Genomic DNA, 24,015 nt, shown 5'->3' with positions numbered 1-24,015 from the left:
CTACTACTGGAAATCAATTGTGACAGTATATCAGAGTCACCCCATTAAAAAGAAGAATGCTATATTTACCTAACTCTTCTATCCCCTGCTTACTCTCTCCTATTTCTTTCCACAACTTTCTCAATGTATAATGCATCTTACCTTCTCCCCTAATCTATTCCCTCAGTTTTGAATAGATAATTTGTGTTTTTCTCCATTTTCAGAGCATAAAACTCACTTCAAGTTTGAAGCATATCAAAAGAGGCAAGTAACTACATTTGTTAAAATATTATCACAGCCTAAAGAAGTAATTAAATATGTAAGAAAAACTCTCAAAGTCTGGGAAGATTTGCCAAAAAGTCTCCCGGCAAACAGGCATTTTCTCTAATACTTCTTAGCATGCCAAAGCCTGACTCCTCTGTCACTGTTCTCTCAATTTTTGTCACTAGGAGAATTGCTAAGGTGCTTCTTGGTCACTGGCTCTCTTCTTTATTACTAATGTCAATATATGTCATTTACAGCTCTGTTACCAAATCTCATTTTCTGCCTCAGGCCCTTGTATTTCTAATCCTGACTTCTTGGTTATAAGAATGTTTGCCTATTCTATTTCCTGTCATTTCCCCCACTTCCTTGGCTTTCTCAAGAATCAAAGGACACTTCATGGAGGTTATCAATAAGATAACTCCTTCCTCTGGTCAGGAAACTGGCCAAACAAAGTATGTCAGGAATACCTTCCAAGTCTCCTACTCTTCTAAGCTTTTTATTCATTTCCAAAAAGGTCCGTTCTTGGTCCCCTACACAAGCATATGTTCTCCTGTAGATGTGGCAAGGTTCCCAAAGCTAGAACTGGTTGGAAATTTAATCTACATGTAATAAGAGTAATATTACATTCCTCTTCTTCCATTAAACTCTGACATGATTGAGAACAGGGATTATCATCTTAATATAGCCAGCATCTCATACAATCCCCGGAACACTGTAGCCATCAAACAAGTGAATACTGAATGAATTTATTTCCAAAGTAAATTATGGCTTTCCCTGACTTGTACACTTCGGTGTAAAGTAGGGCTTTGACAAGAGTTTCTACATTAAATGGCAAAATTTATGACTTTAAATGATACTTAAATATGAAAATTTTAATCATGCTGCTGTCAATAGCTTATCTTCAGTTAAGCCCTGTAGAGCTAGTAAACAATATTACTTATAAAGATCTCCAAAGAACAGGGTGCCTGGGTGGCTCAGTGGGTTAAACCGCTGCCTTCGGCTTGGGTCATGATCTCAGGGTCCTGGGATCGAGTCCCGCATCGGGCTCTCTGCTCAGCGGGGAGCTTGCTTCCTCCTCTCTTTCTCTATGCCTGCCTCTCTGCCTACTTGTGATCTCTCTCTGTCAAATAAATAAATAAAATCTTAAAAAAAAAAAATATCCAAAGAACAAAACATATGAGTGCATACATAAATGTACATATTATATATGTTACAGATTCTACCCCAGAGACAGACCCCAAAATTACAGGACACTCCATTTAATTTGAAGTATTTTTAACCACTCCTCTATCAGCAAGGAAAGCTAAAAATACCTAGAATTTCATATTCTGGCCTCTCACTGTGATACAGAAACAATTATTTTCAAAGACCTAAGAACAAGAAAGATAACTATTCAAATAAGATTACATGCCAAACATTGAGCAGTGCAGTGTCAAGTGTCTTTCTCAAGGAAGCTAGTCAAAGCACCCATCTGTTATTTGTCTTTCTCCAACACAACTTGTTTCTATAATTTTTATTTTTCAATTAAAAAAAAAAACAATTTTCCATATGATATTGAAATAGTTTGGGTTAAAAATAAGTAACAACTTCCTTGGTAGCATTTCTAAATGGAACATTTCTTTCTTCAAACTAGTACAAATCTATTAATAAAAATGATATTCCTTATGTTATCTCAAAAATATTGCCATCCTCATCAGAACTCAGCAAAGATTCCTACAGACAAGTTGAAAATGCATAATAACTACTTTTTTGTGCACCTTAATATTCCCCACCAACTTCACCAACTACATAGGCTACCATCTTTAACTCACAATCATAGTAAAAATATAGTCCCTATTCCTTAATTGTGCCTCTCTTCGTGAGGCAAGAGGGGTGCCTAGGGTGCAATTCACTCTCAGGGTCATACCAGTTCCTGTAGCTGCATGACCCTGAAAGTCAGTCTTAAATTACGTCTTGGGCATCTCCCTTGCCTCTCACACTCATGGTGCATACTTCTCTTTCCTACCTCTACCCCTCTTACTTCTCTAATAGGTAACACCCAATTGTGATCAACCAAAATTTAATTCTGGTAAGCCAAATAAGTGATTAATTTAAATTTAAGTGAAGTGATAAATTTAAATTTAATTTTTCATCCATTTAAAATCATGTTTTCACAGAAAATTTCTTGTTCATGATGTGATGATATGATGAAAAAGCATGAGGCAGTGATACCTATTTTATATATATATATACATATATATGTATACACACACACACACACACATATAACAAGATTCTATGCTGTTGGGGGTTTTTTAACTAGTTTGGGTTGCACGTACATACAGGTGACAGAGCTGTATTGTATTATATTCCCCTTCTTTTGGTAGCAGCATCCCAATTTTCTTGTTGAACTACCTTCCCTTATTTTGAAGCCATGTAGTTTGAGTGACACTAACCATTCCCACTCTCAGGTTCCTGAAATAAGCACAAAGTTCCTAGAACAGGTACATAACCCAGGCCTGGATAATCAGTATATTTCCTTCCCCAAGCAGGAGTTCAGGAATGGATATGTGACCCAATTGGACAACTAAAACTCAGTCCCAAAATTGTTGCCAGAACTAATCAGAAAGTTCTCTTTTGGCTGAGGTTGCTAAACTGAAAGAATGCAGTAGATGCCAACTTGTCAGAGAGCCAACCCAGAGAAAACAAAAGCCAAGAGATGGAAAGAGAAATGAAAGCTCTGAAAATATTTCGTCCCTTGATCTAATCACACTTGAGTTCAGGTGAATTCTGGTGTGAATAGATGTAGATTCTAGAATTTGGGAATTGCTGCTGAGAAACAATTCTCTCTGGATTTCCCATGTTCCTGCATAATCAGAGGCTTCTGAGCAAAAGGTACTACAAGAATAATTGCACAATATCCAGTCTTGGAAGCTAGAGAGTATGTATCCCTAAAGACAGAGACCTCCAATAAGCTCTGGAGAAATAAACCCCTCTCTTTCCCTCCCCTGGAAGATATTTACCTATATTTTTTTTCTCATATTTCTTATATTACTTTATTTTTTTTCTTATATTTACTTATATTCTAGGGCACTAAACCTAAAAACAGTTTCCCATTCTCCCCTGGAGAGATTTGCTTAATGAATAATCTCTCTCCCTCTATAGGGTAATTTCAGTTCTACAAGTGTTTCAGACTTAATAGTTACATGCATCAATAAATTACCTTTTTTTATTAATTTATTCAACAAATATTTGCTGAGAGCTTATTTAGTGATGTGCCATGCACTTTCCTACAAAACATCTCAGACAAAAATTCCTCCTTTTCTTTAGACTATATTCTAAAGAAAAAACACAACACAAAATGAATACATAAAATACATAGTATAAAGTCCTGATAAGTGCTATCAAGAAAAAGCAGGAAGAAGGCCTGGGTGGTGCAGTTGGTTAAGTGTACCACCTTTGGTTTTGGTTCAGGTCATGATCTCAGAGTCCTGAGATTGAGCCCCACGTCAGGTTCCATACTCAGTGCAGTCTGCTCCAAGACTCTCTCCCTCTGACCCTACCTGCACCCACTCCCTCTAAAATAAATGAATAAATCTGAAAAAAGAAAAGAAAATGATCGCCAAGTTGGCAGAGGAGTAGGAGACCTGAGTTTTGTCTGGTCCCAGCAATTCAGCTAGATCTATCAAATCACCCTGAATGCCTGCAAACTCAAACAGAGATCAAAGAAGAGAATAGTTATAGCTCTACAAATAGAAAAGTGGCCACTTTCTGCAAGGTAGGGGCTACGGATAAGTGAAGTGAATCTGAGGCGATATATGGGAAGATAAACTGTGTAAGCCGGGGGGAGCCTCCCTAAGCCAGTTGCTGGAAAGTGATATAGCAGCAGAGCACAACATCGGAACTTTCAGAAGTCTGCTCAGGTGAGAAACATCCCTGCCTAAAAGGCACTCTGGTAACAAAATAGGGCAGAATCCTAAGTGGAACAGTGTGGTCTCAGGATCCTCAGGTCACAGGAAGACCAGGTGGAGTTCCCAGACATCAGATCAGGGAAGCTGGCTGCAATCAGCAAGGCCAGGAGTGGGCTCTCAGCTCGGGGTCGCCATAAACCATGAACCCTTGCAGCACAGTCCAGCCACTGCTCTTGGAGCAGGGCCCCAGCAAGCAGCAGAACCACAGGGAGACCCCCTCCCCTCCTCCTGCAGGAGCAGAGCAGAAGCATGCTTACAGGAGTATGCATGGAGAATTGATGTGGGGTCATGAGCCTGAGATAGAAATCCTGGGTCACAGACTGGATAAGCATGGAATACAGAGGGAGACCAGGGAGATAGGATAACTGACTGCTTTTCCCTGAGGGCACATGGAGGAGAGAAGCTCCGAACTCTCAGGTCCAGGGCTGGAGACTGGAGGCCACCATTTTCATTCTCATTTTCTGAAGCAGCACAGAAAGCCTTCAGGGAACAAAAGGCACATAAAGCAATCCGGAGTCACTTGAACTTAACTTGGCCCCCCTGGCCAATGGGGGTAAAATCTACCTGGGGCAAAGACACCTAAGCATCAGGGCAATGGACCCCTCCCCCAGAAGATCAGTAATAACATCCAGCTAAGACCAAGTTTACGGCTCACACAGAACTGCAAAACTCCAGCGCTAGGAAAAAATAGTATATAGAATGCATGTTTTTTTTCCTCATGATTCTTCAGTCTTTCAATATTTTGTTTTGTTTTGTTTTATTTTTCAACCAGTTTCTTATTTTGTCAACTCTTTAAGTCTTTTTTAATTTACATTTTTACAGTTATATTCTATTCTTTCATTGTACTTAATTATATATATGTGTGTGTGTGTACATATATATATATATATATATATATATTTTTTTTTTTTTTTAAATTCTGGGAGGTAGTCTCTTCTAACAAACTGACCCAAAATATACCCAGAATCTAGTGTATTGCTCCATTCTCTTCACCTGTCTAATGATATTATCTCTTTTTTTATTTGAGTCTTTTTTAATTTTCATCTTTATAGTTACATTCTATCCTTTCAATATAGTTAATTTTATTTTTGAGTATATATATATATATATACACACACACACATATATATATATATACACAATATATTTTTTTCTTTCTTTATAATTTTGGGATGTAGTTTTTTCTAACAGACCAAAATACACCCAGAATATAGTATATTGTTCTGTTCTATTCACCTATACTCTTCACCTATACTCTTTTTTTTTTCTTTTAATTTTCATTTTTACAGTTACATTCTATCCTTGCATTGTATTTAATTTTATTTTTATACGTAAATAACTTTCTCTTTTCAATTTTGGGATCCAGTTTTCTAACAAACAGACCAAAATACACACAGGATCCAGTGTATTGCTCTGTTCTGTTCGCCTGATTATATTCTCTCTCTTTTTTTTTCCAGTTTTTTTCTTTTTCAGTTTCAAGTGTCTTCTGATTTGTTTACTGTATATTTCTCTGGGGTCGTTATTACTATATTAGTATTTTGTTCTCTCATTTATCTATTTTTCTCTGAACAGAACAACAAGATAGAAAAACTCCCTTCAAAAAAGAGAACAAGAGGCAGTACTGACTGCCAGGGACTTAATCAGTATGGATATAAGTATCATGTTGGAGTTAGGATTCAAAATAATGATTATAAAGATACTAGCTGGGCAGGGATGCCTGGGTAGCTCAGTCGGGTGTCTGCCTTCAGCTCAGATCATTATCCCAGGGCCATGGGATAGAACCTTACATCAAGCTCCCTGCTCAGTGAGGAGTCTGCTTCTCCCTCTCCCCCCACTTGGGTATACATGCGCTCTCTCTCTCTCTCTCTTGCTTGTTCACTCTCTCCCTATCTCAAATAAATAAATAAAATCTTTTAAGGAAAAAAAAATACTAGCTGAAAAAGCATAGAAGACAACAGAGAATCCCTTTCTGGAAAAATAAAATAACTAAAATCTAAAATCTAATCAAGTTGAAATTAAAAAGGCTATCAATGAGATGCAATAAAAATTGGAGGTTCTGACTGCTGGAATAAATTAGGCTGAAAAGAGAATTAGTGATATAGAAGCCCAAATGATGGAAAATAAAGAAGGTGAAAAAAATAGAAATAAACAACTACTGGATCATGAGGAGAGAATTCGAGGGATAACTGATACCATAAACCGAAATACTAGAATAACTAGGATCCTAGGAGAAGAGAAAAGAAAGGAGGGGGAAGCAGAAGGTATACTGGAACAAACAAAAGCTGAGAACCTCCCTAATCCTGGGAAAGAAACAGGCATTCATGTCCAGGAGGCAGAGAGAACTCCCCTCAAAATCAATAAAAATAGGTCAACTCCTTAAAATATAATAGGAAAAAATAAAACAAGATGAAATGAGAGAGGGAGACAAACCATAAGAGACTCTAGCTTATAGGAAACAAACTGAGGGTTGCAGAAGGGGAAAGTGTAGAGGGGGGTAACTGGGTGATGGACATTAAGGAGGGCTGTAATGTAATGAGCATTGGGTATTATGAGACTGATGAATCACTGAACTCTACCTCTGAAACCAATAATGTACTATATATTAACTAATCGAACTTAAATTTTAAAAAAATAATAAAATTAAAGAAAGAAAAGCAAAAACAAAGCAGAAAAAGGTAACAAGAAGTATGGGAGAGGGAGGCAATTACAAACTGATGTTAGTTGATCAAAGACTTAGAACATAAAGTGATATTTGAGCAAGGGCCTAAGGGAGATAACAAAGGAGGTCACATGGATATCTGGAGAAGAGCATTCCAGTCCAGGGTAATAGTAAGTGTGAAGCACTTATTTAAGACCAAGCAAGGAGGCCTGCATGATAGAGACAATAGAAAAATCTGAGTTCAGAGAAAGATCCTGCATGAAGAAGGAAGAGCAAGACCACAAAAACTAGCTCATTATGGGGTCTTGAACTTCTACTCTGAGTTACATGGGAAGCCACTGCAAGATTCTGAGGAAAGAAATTATCTCTTACTTGTTAAAAGGATGACACTAATATTCTGAGTCTAATTTTCTGAGAGCCCAAGTACTAGCAAGGAACCTTGTTAGGAGTTACACAGAAGAGAGGACAGATGGTGTTGAATCAGAGTGAACTCCAAATAGAGTGGGTGAGAACTTGGTCAGATTTCATATATATTTTAAAGGCAACAGAGTATGCTGAATTACTGTATAGTGGAAATAAAAGAAAAAGAGTCAAGGATAACTTCAAGGTTTAGGGTCTGATCAAAAAAAAGGATGGAGGGCGCTTGGGTGTCTCAGTGGCTTAAAGCCTCTGCCTTCAGCTCAGGTCATGATCCCAGAGTCCTGGAATTGAGCCCCACATCAGGCTCTCTGCTCAGTGGGGAGCCTGCTTCCCTTCCTCTCTCTCTGCCTGCCTCTCTGCCTACTTGTGACCTCTGTCTATCAGATAAATAAATAAAATCTTTAAAAAAAAAAAAAAAACAAGTATGGAAGTGCCACCTACAGATATGGGAAGGATTAATTTTTTTTAACTAGTTTTCTAGACTACAATATAAAAGAAACTGGACAATTATAAAATTTATGCCAGAAATCAGGTAATACAAGTGACAGCCCTAAAATGTGGAACTGAGTCAATAGCAGAAAGTGGAGGGTACTTGGTATCCCTCTATTGTAGGACGAGAAGTCAACAATCCTTAATCAGCAAAGCTGCCAGCAAACTGCCACCTCTTGTAAACTGGACTATGGGCCAACTAAGGATAGGATACTTAATAAAAAAATGTTAGTATACTGATATATTGTCAACTATGCCACAGCCTTCAGTAAGGTCATTTTAAAAAGAAGCACACTTTGAGTGAAGTCTTTTTTTTTTTCCCCCTGACACAGAGAGAGAAAGACCACAAGCAGCGGGGAGCAGCCTAGAGAGAGGGAGAAGCAGGCTGCCCACTAAGAAGGGAGCCTGACACAGGGTCAATTCCAGGACCCAGGGATCATGATCCCAGCTGAAGGCAGACACTTAACTGACTCAGCCACCCAGGCACACAGAGTAAATTCTTAATAAAAGAAAATCTTGGGGCACCTGGATGGCTCAGTCACTGGGCATCTGCCTTCAGCTCAGGTCATGGTCTCGGGATCCTGGGATTGAGCCCTGCTTCGGACTCTCTGCTCAGCAGGAAGCCCGCTTCCTCCTCTCTCACTCCCCCGATTGTGTTCCCTCTCTTGCTGTGTCTCTCTGTCAAATAAGTAAATAAAACCTTTAGAAAAAAAGAAAAAGAAAAGAAAATCTTTCAGTCTTTCATTACAAATCCAAGACAGCTGATAATCTTGCAATTTACAGGGATGAAAATTAAATATCCCTAAACTAAAATTAGAGCATTTAACCACACAAAAACAAAATATGAGAGAAGCCTAATGCTCCAGTCCCATCCCCAAGCACCCTAGCATATTTACTTATTATAAAGAACCATCCACAGGGTGCCTGAGTGGCTCAGTCGGTAAAGCACCTGATTCCCGGTTTCAGCTCAGGTCGTGAACTCAGGGTTAGGAGATCAAGCGCCGCATCTGACTCAGCACTCAGCAAAGAATCTGCTTGATATTCTCTTTCTCCCTCTCCCTCTGCCCCTTCCCCTACTCATGTTTTCTCTCTCTCTCAAATACATAAATCAATCTTCAAAAGAAAAAAAAAAAGGACTATCCACTGTGACACATCCTGGAAGCATGAACAAATTAGCTCTGAGTTACTACCCAGAGACAATGATCTCAATGGCTAGAAAAAGAAGCCAACAAGAAAACTGTGAAATCTAGGATCTACATGGTTTCTCAACTCGCTACTACTGGCATTTTAAACTGGAAAATTCTCTGTTGTAGGAGGCTGTCCTATCCATTGCAGGATGTTTAACAGTATTATTGGAATCTACCTACTCAATGCTAGCAACATCTACCTACTTCCCCTGTCCCAGCCTCCCACTATGAAACAAAGATATCTCCAGACATTGCCAAATGTCCCCTGAGGTAAGAACTGCCCCATGATGTGGAAACACTGGGTTACAGTGATAGGTGAATTGTTTAGAGGCCTACCAGGCAATGATTTGTTCAAGAACTAGGATTCAGACTTTAGGTACTTGAGAGAAGTTGATCAAATACAAATAAATAAAACACTAAGTTTATAAAAAGTTGTATTGCCTAAGAAACTCCCAACAAAGATTTGTTACTGCTCAACCTCTAAAATAGCTCCTGTGACCCCAAAATCTCATCAAAAGAGAGCCATTGAGGCAATGCAGTCCCCAGTACAGGAATCTCTCAATGCTCATCTTGGTTGAAACTAGGAGAAAAGAAAACAAAAAAAGACCTTCCCAGGTGGCAGAACCAAAACACCCATATTGGCTAATCAAAAATCTTCTTCCACTGCCAGGGCAAAAAGTCCTTCCCACACCTATCATGAAATATGCACTTGTCATGGAATGGAAAATCTCTGTGGGATGTTTTTCTTTTTTCTCTTCCCTAATTGAGGGTTTTTATGGTCTTTATGCTATTTTTCTTCTACCACTGAACACAAGCTTTATTACAACTGCTTATATTTATCATTTAACCATAAGTTCCTAGACCCTAAGGTTATCTATGCAAACAGAACTGAGAGAAATTGCCCAAGTTAGACTTAAAGTTAGATGCAGTACTTAAATGAGTCTTTGAGTTGCCTTCCTTTGGTGGGGGGCTGGTGTAAAGGTATTGGAAGTTGTAAGTGAAAAATTTGCATTAAGTCAGGTGAGGGCATTTTTTCAAGGTTGCGTATGTGTGGAAGGGTATGAATGCACCCTGGGAGGATTATAGTGAATCTCCTGGTTATGCTTGCCCAGCATCCACTGCCCCTTCCGACAGTCAAGTCACACTGCAGTCTTTCTGTCAGTGATCTCAGTCCACATGATTCAGACCATGTAAGTGACCATACTTCCTACTCCCAGTTCCAGCAATTTGTACCTCGATACAGATCTGGCCTATTATCAGTTGCTATCCCTCTGACCACAGACATCAAGGATGGAAACATGACCCAATTCCTTCAATGAGATGTAATCCCAGTATTTATACTAAAACTATGGGTAAGAGAAACGTTTTTTTACAGTGGGCCTGCTAAACTGAAGGATTGTAAGCCTAGAGACATCAGAGGGGGCCATATGGAGAAAACCTACCTGAAAGTCCCTGTAACACAAGAGAAAGCCACTGAGTATGTCATGAGATCACTGTTCAAACCCTTAAAACCATCTGCATTTGAAGAAGCACACTCCTGTTTGAGCCAGTGGCCCAAGCTAGTATGGGTAGGGTTTTGATCTCATGCAACTAGAATGAACTGAAAATTTTAATATTAACATCAGTTTATCAGAGAAACTGATAGGTGATTTTCAAATGAAAAAAACTAAAGCTATAAGAATTAAATTATTTGCCTAAATTCGTACAAAAAATAACTGGTAGTGGTGATTCAACCCTAGGCAGGTCTGGTTCTAATATGAATACTCTTTCCACTACATCATACTCTCTTTCAGGATAACAGTATGAAACTTCTCCTTATTTTATAATTATCTGGAGCCATAAGGTAAGTCCTTACATGGAGTGAGTACTCTAATAACATTTGTTGCATGACCAAAAAAGGAAGAGTCATATGTCCTCCTGCTCTCTCTCCTGCTCCTGTACAACCCAACTCTCATGTTACACGGAACATTTCTGAATTATTTTTATAATGTAGACCTACTTGAGGACATGTCTCTTTCTTTACCACGTTCGTCCTCCTCCAAAAACTGTATTACTATATATAATAAAAGCAAGTGTCTCTAAGCCAAGACGCTTCGATTCTAGAATGCCAGTTCCAGCCATAGGATAAATCCAACCACAGGCTCCAAACTACAAAAGAGAAATCAGAACCTTAGAAAAAGCCCATCACCAAGGTCTAGCTACTCTTCTGTAATAATTAACTGTGAAACTCAGAAGACATCTACACTAGCCTATAAGTGAGGATACTATTGTTCAAGTTAATATTTTAAGATATTTGTAAGAACTACATTAACTTCCAAAAAGGAGCAGCTATTTATAAAGTCAGATCTCTTTCAAATATTATTAACGGTGACAGAGAAGGAAAGTGGGACAGGATTTATAAATATAAAATCCCTGACATTTTCAAGAAATCTGTCTAAAACCATGAGAATTTTTGACAGAGCTGGCATACCCAGTAACAATGCTTCACAAGTCAAGTTTTGTTTTCCTAGGTGTGGTGGACTGATTCACAACCATGTCAAAGACTCACTGGATTCAACATCCCATTTTTACACCTACTCTAAAATGTCTACTTTCTGGCTAACATCTCCCACTTCCTTAGACTTATTTACTTTTTCTTTATTTCCAACAGCTGAATTTTTTTTTTTCAGGAAATTTCTTTTTTACAAAGAAACAATGTTTGATCACTTGAAAAAAGTTATAATATACAGCAACCTCAAGCAATAAACAAAGCCAAGATGAGATATAAACATTGGGCAGTTAGCTAGGGTCATGCATATACGAGAGCATCTCACTTCTGATAATAATTCACTGGAGCAAAACTGCAAATATTTCAACACGGACCTTTAGAATCACTTCCAGATAATTTAAACTGCTGTCAAATCCAGGTTTGCTGTATTTAGACATTTACCATTTCCATTCATTTCAGGTTTAGCCTATAAAAGAACTAAGTTCAAAACCCAGTTAACACTTTATAGCTGGGTCTCCTAGGATATAGGATGTGATCTGACAATGGTTTCAGATCACAAAAAGAAAAAACAAGCTAGGGGGACACCTGGGTGGCTCATTCGATTAAGCATCTGCCTTCAGCTTAGGTCATGATCCCATGATCATGATCAAGTCCCACATCGGGCTCCCTACTCAGCAGGGAGCCTACTTCTCCCTTTCCCTCTGCCTGCCACTCCCCCTGCTTTTGCTCACTCACTCTCTCACTCTCACTCTGTCTCTGACAAATAAATAAATTAAATAGAAAAAGGAAAAAAAAGCTAGGGATGCCTGGGTGGCTCAGTGGGTGAAGCATCTGCCTTTGGTTCAGGTCATAATCCCACCGTCCCGGGATCGAGTCCTACATCAGGCTCCTTGCTCAGCAGGGAGCATGCTTCTCCCTCTGTTTGCCCCTCCCCCTGCTTGTGCCTGCTCTCTCATTCTGAAAAATAAGTATATAAAACTTTAAAAAAAGAAAGAAAAAACAAGTATCCAATTTAGAGAGTTGTTAAGAAAATCAAACAAATGCATAAAAAGTGTCTAACAGGGGCGCCTGGGTGGCTCAGTGGGTTAAGCCTCTGCCTTCCGATCAGGTCATGATCTCAGGGTTCTTGAATCGAGCCCCGCATCAGGTTCTCTGCTCAGAAGGGAGCCTGCTTCCCCTCCCTCCTCTGCCTGCCTCTGCCTATTTGTGATCTCTGTCAAATAAATAAATGAAATCTTTTTTTAAAAAGTGTGTAACACTTTCAGCAGGCACCAAACAAATATTAATGCCCCTCCCCCATAACAGTGTCTGAATCCATGTAATTTACTCAAAAACTTCTACTGATAGAAACTGTTTCTACCTCAATGGTTAAAATGTTCAAGAGGGAAGAAAAAAAGTAAATATATGAACAAATAATTTTAACACAATATGTTATGTTATTTATACACATATATACATACTTGTATGTATCAGTAGTCAGAGAAAGAAATCAGTTTCTTGCTTTGTAAAAATTTTCTGTTATATATAAACCTAGATAAAGATCCTAGGGGGCACCTAGGTGGCTCAGTCAGTTAAGCATCTGCTTTCAGTTCAGGTCACGATTCTGGGGTCCTAGGATTAAGCCCTGCATCCAGTTCCCTATTCAGCGGGGAATCTGCTTCTCCCTCTCCCTCTCCCTCTGCTCCTTCCCCCTGCTCATGCTCTCTCTCAAAAATAAATAAGTAAAATATTTTTTAAAAAATGAAAAAAGACCCTATGCTTTGTCCAATATAACTTTATAAACAATCGGAATAGTGAACTAGCAAGTTTTCATTAAAAATTATCTGAGACAAATGCATTGTTTAGATCTCTTTAACTACTTTAGTAGTGCCAATTTATTCAACACATAGGAAGTTAAAGGCCTCACAAAGTGATGATACTTACCAGAATATATACATTTAGAGTAAATTCAGAATGGATATGAAATGTGACAGTGACTGGATCTGCATCGTTAGAAAGACTACCATAAACCACAGATTGCAGGGCGCCTGGGTGGCTCGGTGGTTAGGCCTCTGCCTTCGGCTCGGGTCATGATCCCAGAGTCCTGGGATCGAGTCCCACATCGGGCTCCCTGCTCAGCAGGAAGCCTGCTCCGCCCTCTCTCTCTGCCTGCCTCTCTGCCTACTTGTGATCTCTGTCTGTCAAATAAATAAATAAATAAAATCTTTAAAAAAAAAAAAAAAAACACGGATTGCATACTAAAAAACAGGTGTTGCTAGAGAATGTTTCCTTTGCTCCTAGAAAACCTGAAAAACCTTAATGAAAGCTGAAATAATCGTTAACCACATAAGAAAATATACACAAAGCATGTGATTCTGAAGGAAATATAGTTAAAGAGAAGGTAGAGACACTGTATAAACATTTTCATGAAGAAATGGTATGGCAACTAGAGAAGATACAGATCCAGTTATAATGCAAACTGATTACTACTAAGAATCAAATGACTTTTCCTTTGTATAACGTGGTATTAACAATAAAGCCCGGGGGGTGCCTGGGTGGCTCAGAGGGTTGAGCCTCGGCCTTCGGCTCAGGTCATGATCTCAGGGTCCTGGGATTGAGCCCCGCATCGGGCTCTCTGCTCAGCGGTGAGCCTGCTTCCCCCCTCTCTTTCTGCCTGCCTCTCTGCCTACTTGTGATCTCCGTCTGTCAAATAAATAAAATCTTTAAAAAATAAATAAATAAATAAATAAATAAAGCCCAGACCAGCTAGCAACAGATGCTTGGGAAGTCCTGCCAAACTGGATACTCAAAGAGCAGAAAGGACAGAACTACAGAAGTGTTCAACTCCAAGGACAACATATCCAAGAAATAGCAGCAAGTGTTAGGTATTGCAGTCCAAGAAATAACTCTTCATCTTTGTGACAATGCAGCAGCCTTTCTGATCAAATCAGAAATATTCTTATTCTGCAAACCCCAGGGCACAAGAGTAAAAAATGAGAACCTTTTCTGTAATACATACTAATGATGTAATGTAAATTATCTATACTTCATTTTAGAAGCAAAAAAATTACTTAACAATAGAATTGTTATGGGTCTGAAGGGATCACTTAAAATTTTCAATTAAATTTGATGGTATTTTATAGAGATAGTTATATCCTAGATCCACAAAACTTTGGAGAAATACCACTTGCTAATGTCAAGGATTCAATAAACATCGGTTTTCTAAGCTTTCACCTCTACCTGTATATTATATATACTACATCCATTCTGGATGACGTATTTAAAAGCACAGCAATGTAATTTTAAAGATACTGTTCTGAATGAATCAGTGTAAAGAGCATCTTTATACACTAAACACCTAGGGTATAAATATTCTAGTATTAAGGGCTTCCCTTTCTCCTAAAACCATTTATGCTATGGTATCTGGGTGGTTGAGTAGGTTAAGCATCTGCCTCTGGCTCAGGTCATGATCTCAGAGTCCTGGGACTGAGCCTTGTGCCTGGGCTCCCTGCTCAGCAGGACATCTGCTTCTCCCTCTCCCTCTGCTGTTTCCCCTACTTGGTCTGTCCCTCTCCCCCACTCCTTACTCTGTCAAATAAATAAATGAAATCTTTCTTAAAAATAAATAAATAAAACCATTTGTCCCACTACAGAAATGCTTTTCTGCAAGCAAAATAGTTTATACTGGAAAACTTCAATATTTCTAGAACAATCCATACTATTTTATCTACAATAAAGACCATGGAGTTATTGCTCACGTGTTTTGAAATGCTCATTATCAGTTATTTTGATTTTTAAATGAAGACTCTTCATTATTGGTTACATAAAATTAATATAGCAGTCTTTTCTTCTGTAGCATTATAAAACTCACAAATGAAGGTCATTCATTTCAGGAAAATGTAGAAGTAACTTGGGTCTCAACACGAGTACTATAAACTGTGTTTCAAGGATTGTCAATGACTAATAATAGTTATACACATTCTTAAATAACTTGCTTTCCTTGAGACATCAGAGTAGATTCAAATTTATCCCCATAATGATATCACTCTTAGTCATTTGCATTCTGATATGCTTTCTTACATGGGGGTTGGGTGAGATGGAATTACAGATAGCATGCTAGGAAACTGCACATTAGAATACGTCATACATATAAATATATTGTCCTTGAGTCGGAAAAAAATTGACTTAGATATAAAATTTTGTTTTATTGCCAGACAAGATATAAAACCTATGTGGTCCAACTTCTAACTCTTTATTCAGCTCAGTGCTTATTTCATGACACCATGGTCTATGCATTTAAATTACAAGTGAGTGTTTTTTAGGAGTTAGAATCTTATATAGAATACACATTTTGAAATGGGGATATATATATTAAGTCCCCTAAAGAAAAATCATACACATTAGTAGTAGCAGGAAAAGACTCACATAAGAGTTTTAAGTACTATTACCCTGAAAATAAAGCTTAAGTTTTATACAGGTTAAGTAAATGCAGTTTAAGGAAAGGAGGAATATTAGTTAAAGATTTAAGAGAGTGACATTTAGCTTTTCTGTACCACTTTTAAGTAAATATTTGTGGTTAAAATGAAAGGAATTTTGGGAATCCATCCACCAACAGATGATAATCTAAGGTGAAAGAAAAATAAGTCAGGAATTCAGACAAACTAGACATATTTTGAGGTAAAAAGCATTTAAAGTTGATTTCCAATTACCCCTACTGAGACACGGCAATTGAAGAACTATAAAAGAACAGCTAATAGGAGATAATACTAATTATTTCCTTTGTACAAATACAAATGTCATTCGATTTCCTTAATGTAGATTACTAAACATCCAAGTCTAAAGTTTGGGGACTTTTAGGATGGTAGAATAAACACAGAAATACTAAGAGAGATAAAATTAAAGGTACCATGTAAGGAAATTAATATGAAAGTTGAGAACTTCCTAAATTCAGATATTTTACCTAGATTGTCTCATTCTTCACGACAACCTGGTGAGGCAATCTTACCATCCTCATTTTACAGATGAGGGAACTATGATTTAAAGAGATTACATAACTTGCCCAAGATCCCACAAAAGGAAATTCTGATTTGTGACTGAAACCCAGATTAGTTTAGCTCCAAAAGAAATGAATCTTCTTTCACTACACCCTGTAACCTGGCAAAAAACACTACATTAAAAATATTCGTATTTTAATTAAAACCTTCAAAAGGAGGAAATGATATCAAGCTTATAATAAGTGAGGATATAAAGACTAAATATTAGTCACTGTTTGACAAGTATATAAGTATTTAAGAAATAATTCCAAGTCATCCATGACAATTTTATAAATTTTATAGTTTTATAAATTTATAAAATAAATTTTATAAAGCTAAATATTTGACATGCCCCCAAATGGAGAAATCTGAAAATTTTTACAGAAATGCACTAAGTAAACTTCATCTGACCTAGATATTTTGAACACAAAGAAAAAACTTGAGAGGTCCCATATTTTGTCAGCCATACAGCAGTTTCACATGGGGAACTATGATTATATTTATAAACTAAGAAAAAGTGGGAAATTGCTTGTCTAATTTCTCTTATTCTGACTCTAATCTGTCCTCTATTTATTGTGTTCCATTTTCCCTTCAGATCTTGGAGCCCTCTTCTTTTTTTTATTTTTTATTTAATTTTATTTTTTTCAGTGTTCCAAAATTCATTTTTTACGCACCACACCCATTGTGGAACCCTCTTTTATATTAGGGTACCCACGTTTCAAGTTCTGGAACTGCAAGTTTAGGTGTAGGTGCAGATATACTGTAATAAAAACCATAGTACTGCAATGGAGTGTTACAGAAGAAACAAAAGTTTCAGTAATTTTTCAAAGTATTAACTATCATGGAATTATTGGTGACTTTTCTTCTCTAACTCTTTTGTTGTTGTTGTTGTTATTGATTTTTTTTTTAAGATTTTATTTATTTATTTGTCAGAGAGATAGAAAGTGTACAGGCAGGCAGAGTGGCAGGTAGAGGCAGAGGGAGAAGCAGGCTCCCTGCGGAGCAAGGAGCCTGATGTGGGACTCGATCCCAGGACCCTGAGATCATGACCTGAGCAGAAGGCAGCTGCTTAACTGACTAAGCCATACAGGTATCCCCTGTTGTTATTGTTTTAATGTAAGTTCTATACCCAACATGGGGCTTGAACTCATAACCTTGAGATGAAAAATTCCATGCTCTACTGACTGAGCCAGCCAGGCACCCCATCTTTAAAATCTATTTAGATAATCTTAAAGCATTTAACTTTTATTTAAAAAGATAAAAATAGTAAAGAAAGAAGAAAAGGGGGGGTGAAAGGGAAAAAAAAAACTGGACCTTCAATTAAAAAATATTTAAACATCTTATTCTTTTTGAAGTTCCAAAACTATGACCTGCTTGTTCTTTTTAATCTCTCAGGTGGAGTGGTAAATACATAACCATATATGCCAAAGTCAAATGAAATATGGAGAAATAGTATAAAGACAATCTAAGATCTATAGATTCTGAGACATAGCTCTTAATGTCAATATTTAAGAAATTAGTCATATAAATGAGCTAAGGATGAAAAACATTTAGGGTATACTAAAACTAAAAAGCAGAATTCGAATAATGCAGAAATTTCCTAAGTATGGAAAAATTACAAATATATATGAACTTATATTCATTTATTATTCTTTCATTATAAAGTTCTGGTTAAAACATTCTTCTAGAAACACCATGAAACAACATCCAAGATAGTTTTGAGTCCTATCAAAATACTGACTTAAATGTTTCTAGATAATTACTTCAATGTCCATGAAACAGTTCTACTAAAAAAAGTTCCCACTAAAGTTCTACTTTGCTTTTTAGTCCTACTAAAAAAAAGTTTATTATTGACACACTGAATAATCGATAAACACTAATAATCAAAACACTGAATAATCCAAAAAGACAGTCCTTTAGACCTGTCCTCAGAAGAAGATGCCCATTCAAAAGTCAAGTACAAAACTATCATCTATTACTATAGGAGTCCAATTTTAAAACAAGCTTTTATTTGTATAACAAGTTTATTTGATTTCTTCTTTTTTCTTATTATCAAAATGCAACTTGCTCATCTGGGCCCTGATGTACAAACATGACTTCCTACTCCCTCACAAGATTGCTTTGTAAGTCTCATGGAAATTAAATCACTATAGTTTTTATAAACACTATTTCCATCTGCAAGTCGAAATTAAGCTCCTTACAATATTATGGTGTGTTATATATTTATGCAGTTTTCAAATTTGATCATTTCAGGTCCCCTTTTCCTTAATATTTACAATATGTAACGGCTATCTGGGAACTGTTATTGCTGTGTAGGTGGTTGGGTAGTTACTGCACAATTCAAACTTACCTCATTGTTTGAAAATTTTCATGGTAAAATAAAAAAGAAAATTAAATGGCAGCTTGAAAGTTCACAGACCAGAGTTATAACAATGTAATAGTTGAAGATGAAATGAAAGTGATTTGTCACCAAAACTGGGAGCTATTACTTCCAAACTACTGACATCAACCTTTAAGGTAGTGCAGAAGCTGCCTTAACTAGACCCTAAATAATTTACCTGCTATGTATCTAATGCTGCCTACCATCAGTGCAGAAAAGAAACAGATCTTGACCAAAAGCCTTTCAGGTAAAAAACCGGGGAAGGTTTCCACTAATGTCTACCTATTCTCTTAATATACTCTCAGTATCTTTGGACGTATAGTTCTCTTGGCTCAAGAGTACTAGCAAAAATGATTCCTGGATTACCAAAGATTACATTCAGTCTTCCTTTGCATTCTGACAAATGAGTGCTTCTTGAATATTTCTTTCTAAGGACTATAAAGGTATACCAAGACTACCACACTACATTCATGAAATAATTACATTTTGCAAGGTTTTTTTCAAATCCTATTCCCATTCCATAGGTTAAAGTGTTCATCACTGAAATAGTTTTGGCTTTTTATTAATTTTTCTGTAAAACAACTTAATACACAGCGCCTTCACTGGGGAAATTGTTTTATTATCTTAAAATACCTGGGAAAGAGGAAAATGGTACTACTGCACCTTTAGAACAGTTTGTGTCAAATTGACAGGGAGACCACTAAAGATATACGCAGCTACTTACGAATTAAAGAAAGAAAGAAAGAAAGATAAAGCCCCTTTTTTTTTTCACCGTTAAGAAGAAAGAAAACGAAAGGCTACCAGCCTTAATAAATTATTAAATTTGGGACTGCACAGCACTAAAAATCAAGATCACAAAAACGTACAAAGTAAAAATACGACAACCACACAGTTAATTTGTGCACGACGTACCCGGCCCGGCTCTACCAACACCAACCGAAATTAGCGTTTCAGAAAGTTGACAGTAAGAAGACAGAGGCAGAAAACTAAGCCTGAAACACCTCCTCAACCCTAAATGGCAATGAGATTACGGAGCAGAAATTGCCCGGCTGCATAAGCTTCACACTTTAAGTAGTTTTTCTCTTGACCATGTCTTGGGGTCACCTGCGGCCAGGACAGGAGCAGAAATCGAAGGTGGGGGATCAAAGGGGGAGGCCGGGAAGCAGATGCTTGGGAGATGGGCTGGGGACCGGCTGCGCGCGTCAAGGAAGACTTCAGGGCCCGAGAGGTAGGATGGCATTGAGGGAACACCTAAGGGCTGGGGGTTAGCCACGCCAGCTGGAGGACCAAGCCAGGAGAGGAGCGCTAGAGGAGAAGGGGGTGCGGGCGTGACGGGTGGTGCCCACAGCAGCGCTTACCCCGCCCCACACCCCGCAGCCCACCGACCCGGCGACGGGGCGGGGCTGCTGCGCTCGCCTCAGCCCTTTCGCGCCGGCACCCGCCCCCTCAGCCTCCAGTCCCGGGTTGGTGGGAGGGGCCGGCCTCGCCGGGCCGGGTCTACAGCCCGGCCTGAGCCCCAACCGGGAATGCTCCGCCGCGGGTGGAGAACGGGCAGGAGACCCTGCAGCCTGGGGCGGGAGTGGGGGGTGGCCGAGGGCGGAGGAAGAGCCTTCGGCGCAGCCGCCGCAGCCAGGGCTGAGTCCCAGGCGCCCCCCTGCGGGCAGGGACTGTTGCCCCCGTTCTCCGCTAGTCTGCCCTCCACTTCCCCCCCACCTCGGCGTTGCCCCAGGCAACAGCGCCAGCCGCCGGCGGCGCGAAACTCACCTACCTAGAACCTGACAAGCAGGAGCCCCTCAGAACCGGGAGCCCGTCGCCACCCCGCGTCACGGGGGCCGCCACAGCCAATGGGCGCCGCTGTCACGAGCCTCTGCGCCCAATCAAACTACACTCCGGTCTTCGGGCACCCTCGAGGCCCCGGCCAATGGGCACGAGCTGGAGGCGGGAGCTGCCGTCCGGCCCCCAACCCCCTCCTCCCCCACCTCCCAGGAGGCGGGGCGCGGCCGATTGGCCCTGGACCCGGAGGGGTGGGATTCGGGCTCCAGGCCAGGTGGGCGCGCGCGGACCTGGGGCTGCGGGCGCGGCGATGGGGAGGCGTGGGCGTCTAGCTGCCGCCCTCTGGGTCCGCTACCCGGCTCGGGTGGGGTCTCGAGGTCCTCCTGTTCGTACTGCCCTCCTGGTCCCTGTGACCCGCTCCTCTCTACCCGGCGTCCAGGGCTGCGGGGGTGGGAGTGAGGGCGGGATGGGGCGGGAGGCGGACGGCGGCGTCACAGGAAACTTTGGGAGGCTCGCCTGGCCGCGACCGGGAAGTGGCCGGGCCAGGGGCTGATAAGCTGGGGCCGCCTGGAAGGGACTACCCCGTGGGTCGGCAGCCGGAAAGGAATTCGGAGGGTGGGGGCGGAGGCGTGATTAAAATGTTAAGTGTGCCCGCGGGGTGCTGGGCGAGCCCGGGAGCTGAATCGTAAAGAACCGAAGCTGCTTTGGGGCCGCGGACCCCACACCCCTGAATACGCACTTTTACGCTCAGACTCATTGACCTTTTACTGTACATTGATACTTTTAGAATGGTTTTCGGCTAAGGCAGGAACTGTGCCTTTCTCATTCCTGTAATTCCCAGTGCCTCAGACTGTCTTTTTAAAAAGAGGGTTAGACACTAAATGCTGGAATTGGGATGGATGCTGTTAAACCTAAAGCAGGCCCTACGAGTGGTCCCATGTAATAATAAGCCCTTACCTCTTCCAGAGTCTAGAAAGCGCGAAGAACCCGAGTTGGTTTGCTCTGCCAGTGGAGACTGTTTCAGAAGCGTCCTTCACCAAAAGAATTTGGTGGAAAATAAGTAATGTGAGCTAAACAAAGATAACTAGGTGATCTGTAACAGTATGATAGGTGTTATTAGTCACTAATGGAGGGTGTGTTCCTGCAGCCGACTTTTTTAAGGCATTGTATCCTGTACATTGGTTGAACCACTTTCTTTGCCTGGGGCAAATTAATGTCAACCTCCATCTCCACCCTCCCCATCTAAAATTTTGGATTATGTGGAAGCCAAAAAAGAATGATGAATACTTTTATTCCGACAGTGTTAGTTGTTTAACCATAGTGAACAGCTCTACACATAAATCGTAAATTGGACTTTCTTGTCCACTGTTTCAAAGTCAAGAGAAAGCAAAACATGCTGTAAAAACAAATAATAATAATAATAATGAGTTAATTCTTCTTAAAAATGTGAGAAGAGATTTCCTTTCTCAACATTTGCTTTAGTTTTTTGGTTTTGTTTTTTTTTTTAAGATTTTATTTATTTATTTGACAGAGAGAGATCACAGAAGGCAGAGAGGCAAGCAGAGAGAGGGGAAGGGAAGGAAGCAGGCCCCTGCTGAGCAGAGAGCCCGATGCGGGACTCGATCGCAAGACCCTGAGATCATGACCTGAGCCGAAGGCAGCGGCTTAACCCACTGAGCCACCCAGGCAACATTTGCTTTAGAAAACCTGTAGTTGTTAAATACATTCTTGTTTCTTTGAATCGTATATGTATAAACGTCCTTTTTAAAACTAGTTGGGTCTCCCTCAGCTAATGTTTTGTCAGCTTTACACTCCAGAAATGTCTTTAAAGACTTGGGAGAGGTGCCTGGGTGGCTCAGTGGGTTAAAGCCTCTGCCTTCGGCTCAGGTTATGATCCGAGGGGAGCCCCGCATCGGGCTCTCAGCTCAGTAGGGAGCCTGCTTCCTCTTCCCTCTCTCTCTGCCTACCTCTCTGCCTACTTGTGATCTCTGTCAAATAAAATAAATTTTTTAAAATCTTTAAAAAGAAAAAAAGACTTGGGAGATAATCAAGATATCACTCTGAAATAGGAAATCAACAGACATACCAGTTCCCAGAAATGTATAAGGAAAATATGATATACAGATATAAATATCTATATAGATAGACAGATGCACATACACCTAATGAGATATGATTCAGCCAGAAGAAAAGAACAAAAGCTTGTCACTTGCAACCTTGAGAATGGACCTTGATGACATTGTGCTGAGTGAAAAAAGTCAGACAGAGAAAGACAAATACCCAAGGCACTTACCTTATGCAGAATCTTAAAAATAAATAAGTAAATAACTCAGATACAAAGAGCAGATTGATGATTGGGAGTAGGATTGAAATGGATGAGGGGAATCAAAAGGCACAAACTTTCAGTTATAAAATAAATACGCCATGGGTATGTAACTATGTACACCATGGTGTATATATATAGTTAATAATACTATATTAAATATTTGAAAGTTGCTGAGGTAGAAAATCTTAAAAGTCCTCATCACAAGTTAAAAACAAAAACAAAAAATTCATGTAACTATGTTATGGTTCCAAATGTGAACTAGACTTAACATGGTGATCCTTTGGCAATATATACAAATACCAAATCATTATGTTGTAAACCTGAAACCAATATAATATGTCAATTATACTGCCATAAAAAGCAAAGGGGGATAGCTCCCACTTTCCATGGGAAACTAAGAGTCTAACTTCAGTGGGAAAATCACTCCAATTTGCAAAACTACCTTCTGTCATAAAGATAAAAGAAGGTTGTTTCTCCTCTGGATAAAGGTGGTTAACACAGTATGGTCACCGCAATTACACAATAAAATTAAGATGAATTATGTGTGCAAATGGTATTGTCAAGGCCTCTTATTTGAGAAGGGGTTATTGTTTATCTTGAAAACGTATGTAGTGGGTTGTTAATCTGGCGATACAAAGAAGTGAAATTTTTTTTCTGTCTTTACAATCTCTTTCCTAATCACCTGTAATGCACATCACATTCTGGTTTAATGCTGTGTTTTATTCCTTCATTACCTTTGTGAAAAGGATTTCTGGGTTGGAAGAAGATTTTATTTTTAATTTTATTTCCTCATATACTTATGCCCAAAATACTGAGACTAGGAAGGTAAGGAAAGTTGTTATATTTTAGTTTTTAATTTGTTCTCAAAAATGATCTCAGATTAGATGATACCTAATTGCTGAACTACAAATACATTTTAATAGAATCAGAAATGATAACAAGGTTAATGTTTGATATGTATTTTGTAGTGACTGCTAACTGTATAAACTAAGCATATGTAAAACAAATTAGTTTTCTGTGAATATTAAATGTTGTGATATATATCATGTCAATATAAATGAAATCCATGAATGTCTGTGTATTAAATC

At 39.2% G+C, this 24,015-nt stretch overlaps 1 protein-coding gene across 6 annotated transcripts in view; it reads right to left on the bottom strand.

Annotated features, from left to right (window-relative positions):
- Positions 1 to 21,632, bottom strand: part of FER (FER tyrosine kinase) — a 470,546-nt gene extending 448,914 nt beyond the window's left edge. For 4 of the 6 annotated variants that reach the window (XR_006608698.1, XM_004761299.3, XM_004761301.3 and 1 more), the window contains exon 1: positions 20,597 to 20,795. The gene's annotated coding sequence lies outside the window, so the exon portion shown is untranslated. Of the gene's footprint in view, positions 1 to 20,596; positions 20,816 to 21,558 lie in introns of those variants that run through there. The other 2 variants (XM_045087150.1, XM_013060833.2) reach the window with 2 other exon arrangements.
- Positions 21,633 to 24,015: the final 2,383 nt, after the last annotated feature.

Source organism: Mustela putorius, unplaced genomic scaffold, assembly GCF_011764305.1.
Source record: "Mustela putorius furo isolate JIRA1106 unplaced genomic scaffold, ASM1176430v1.1 tig00001063_pilon_pilon_pilon, whole genome shotgun sequence".
Classification (NCBI taxonomy): domain Eukaryota; kingdom Metazoa; phylum Chordata; class Mammalia; order Carnivora; family Mustelidae; genus Mustela; species Mustela putorius.
The sequence above is the reverse complement of the archived record's forward strand: the minus strand, read 5'-3'. Positions and strand labels throughout refer to the sequence as shown.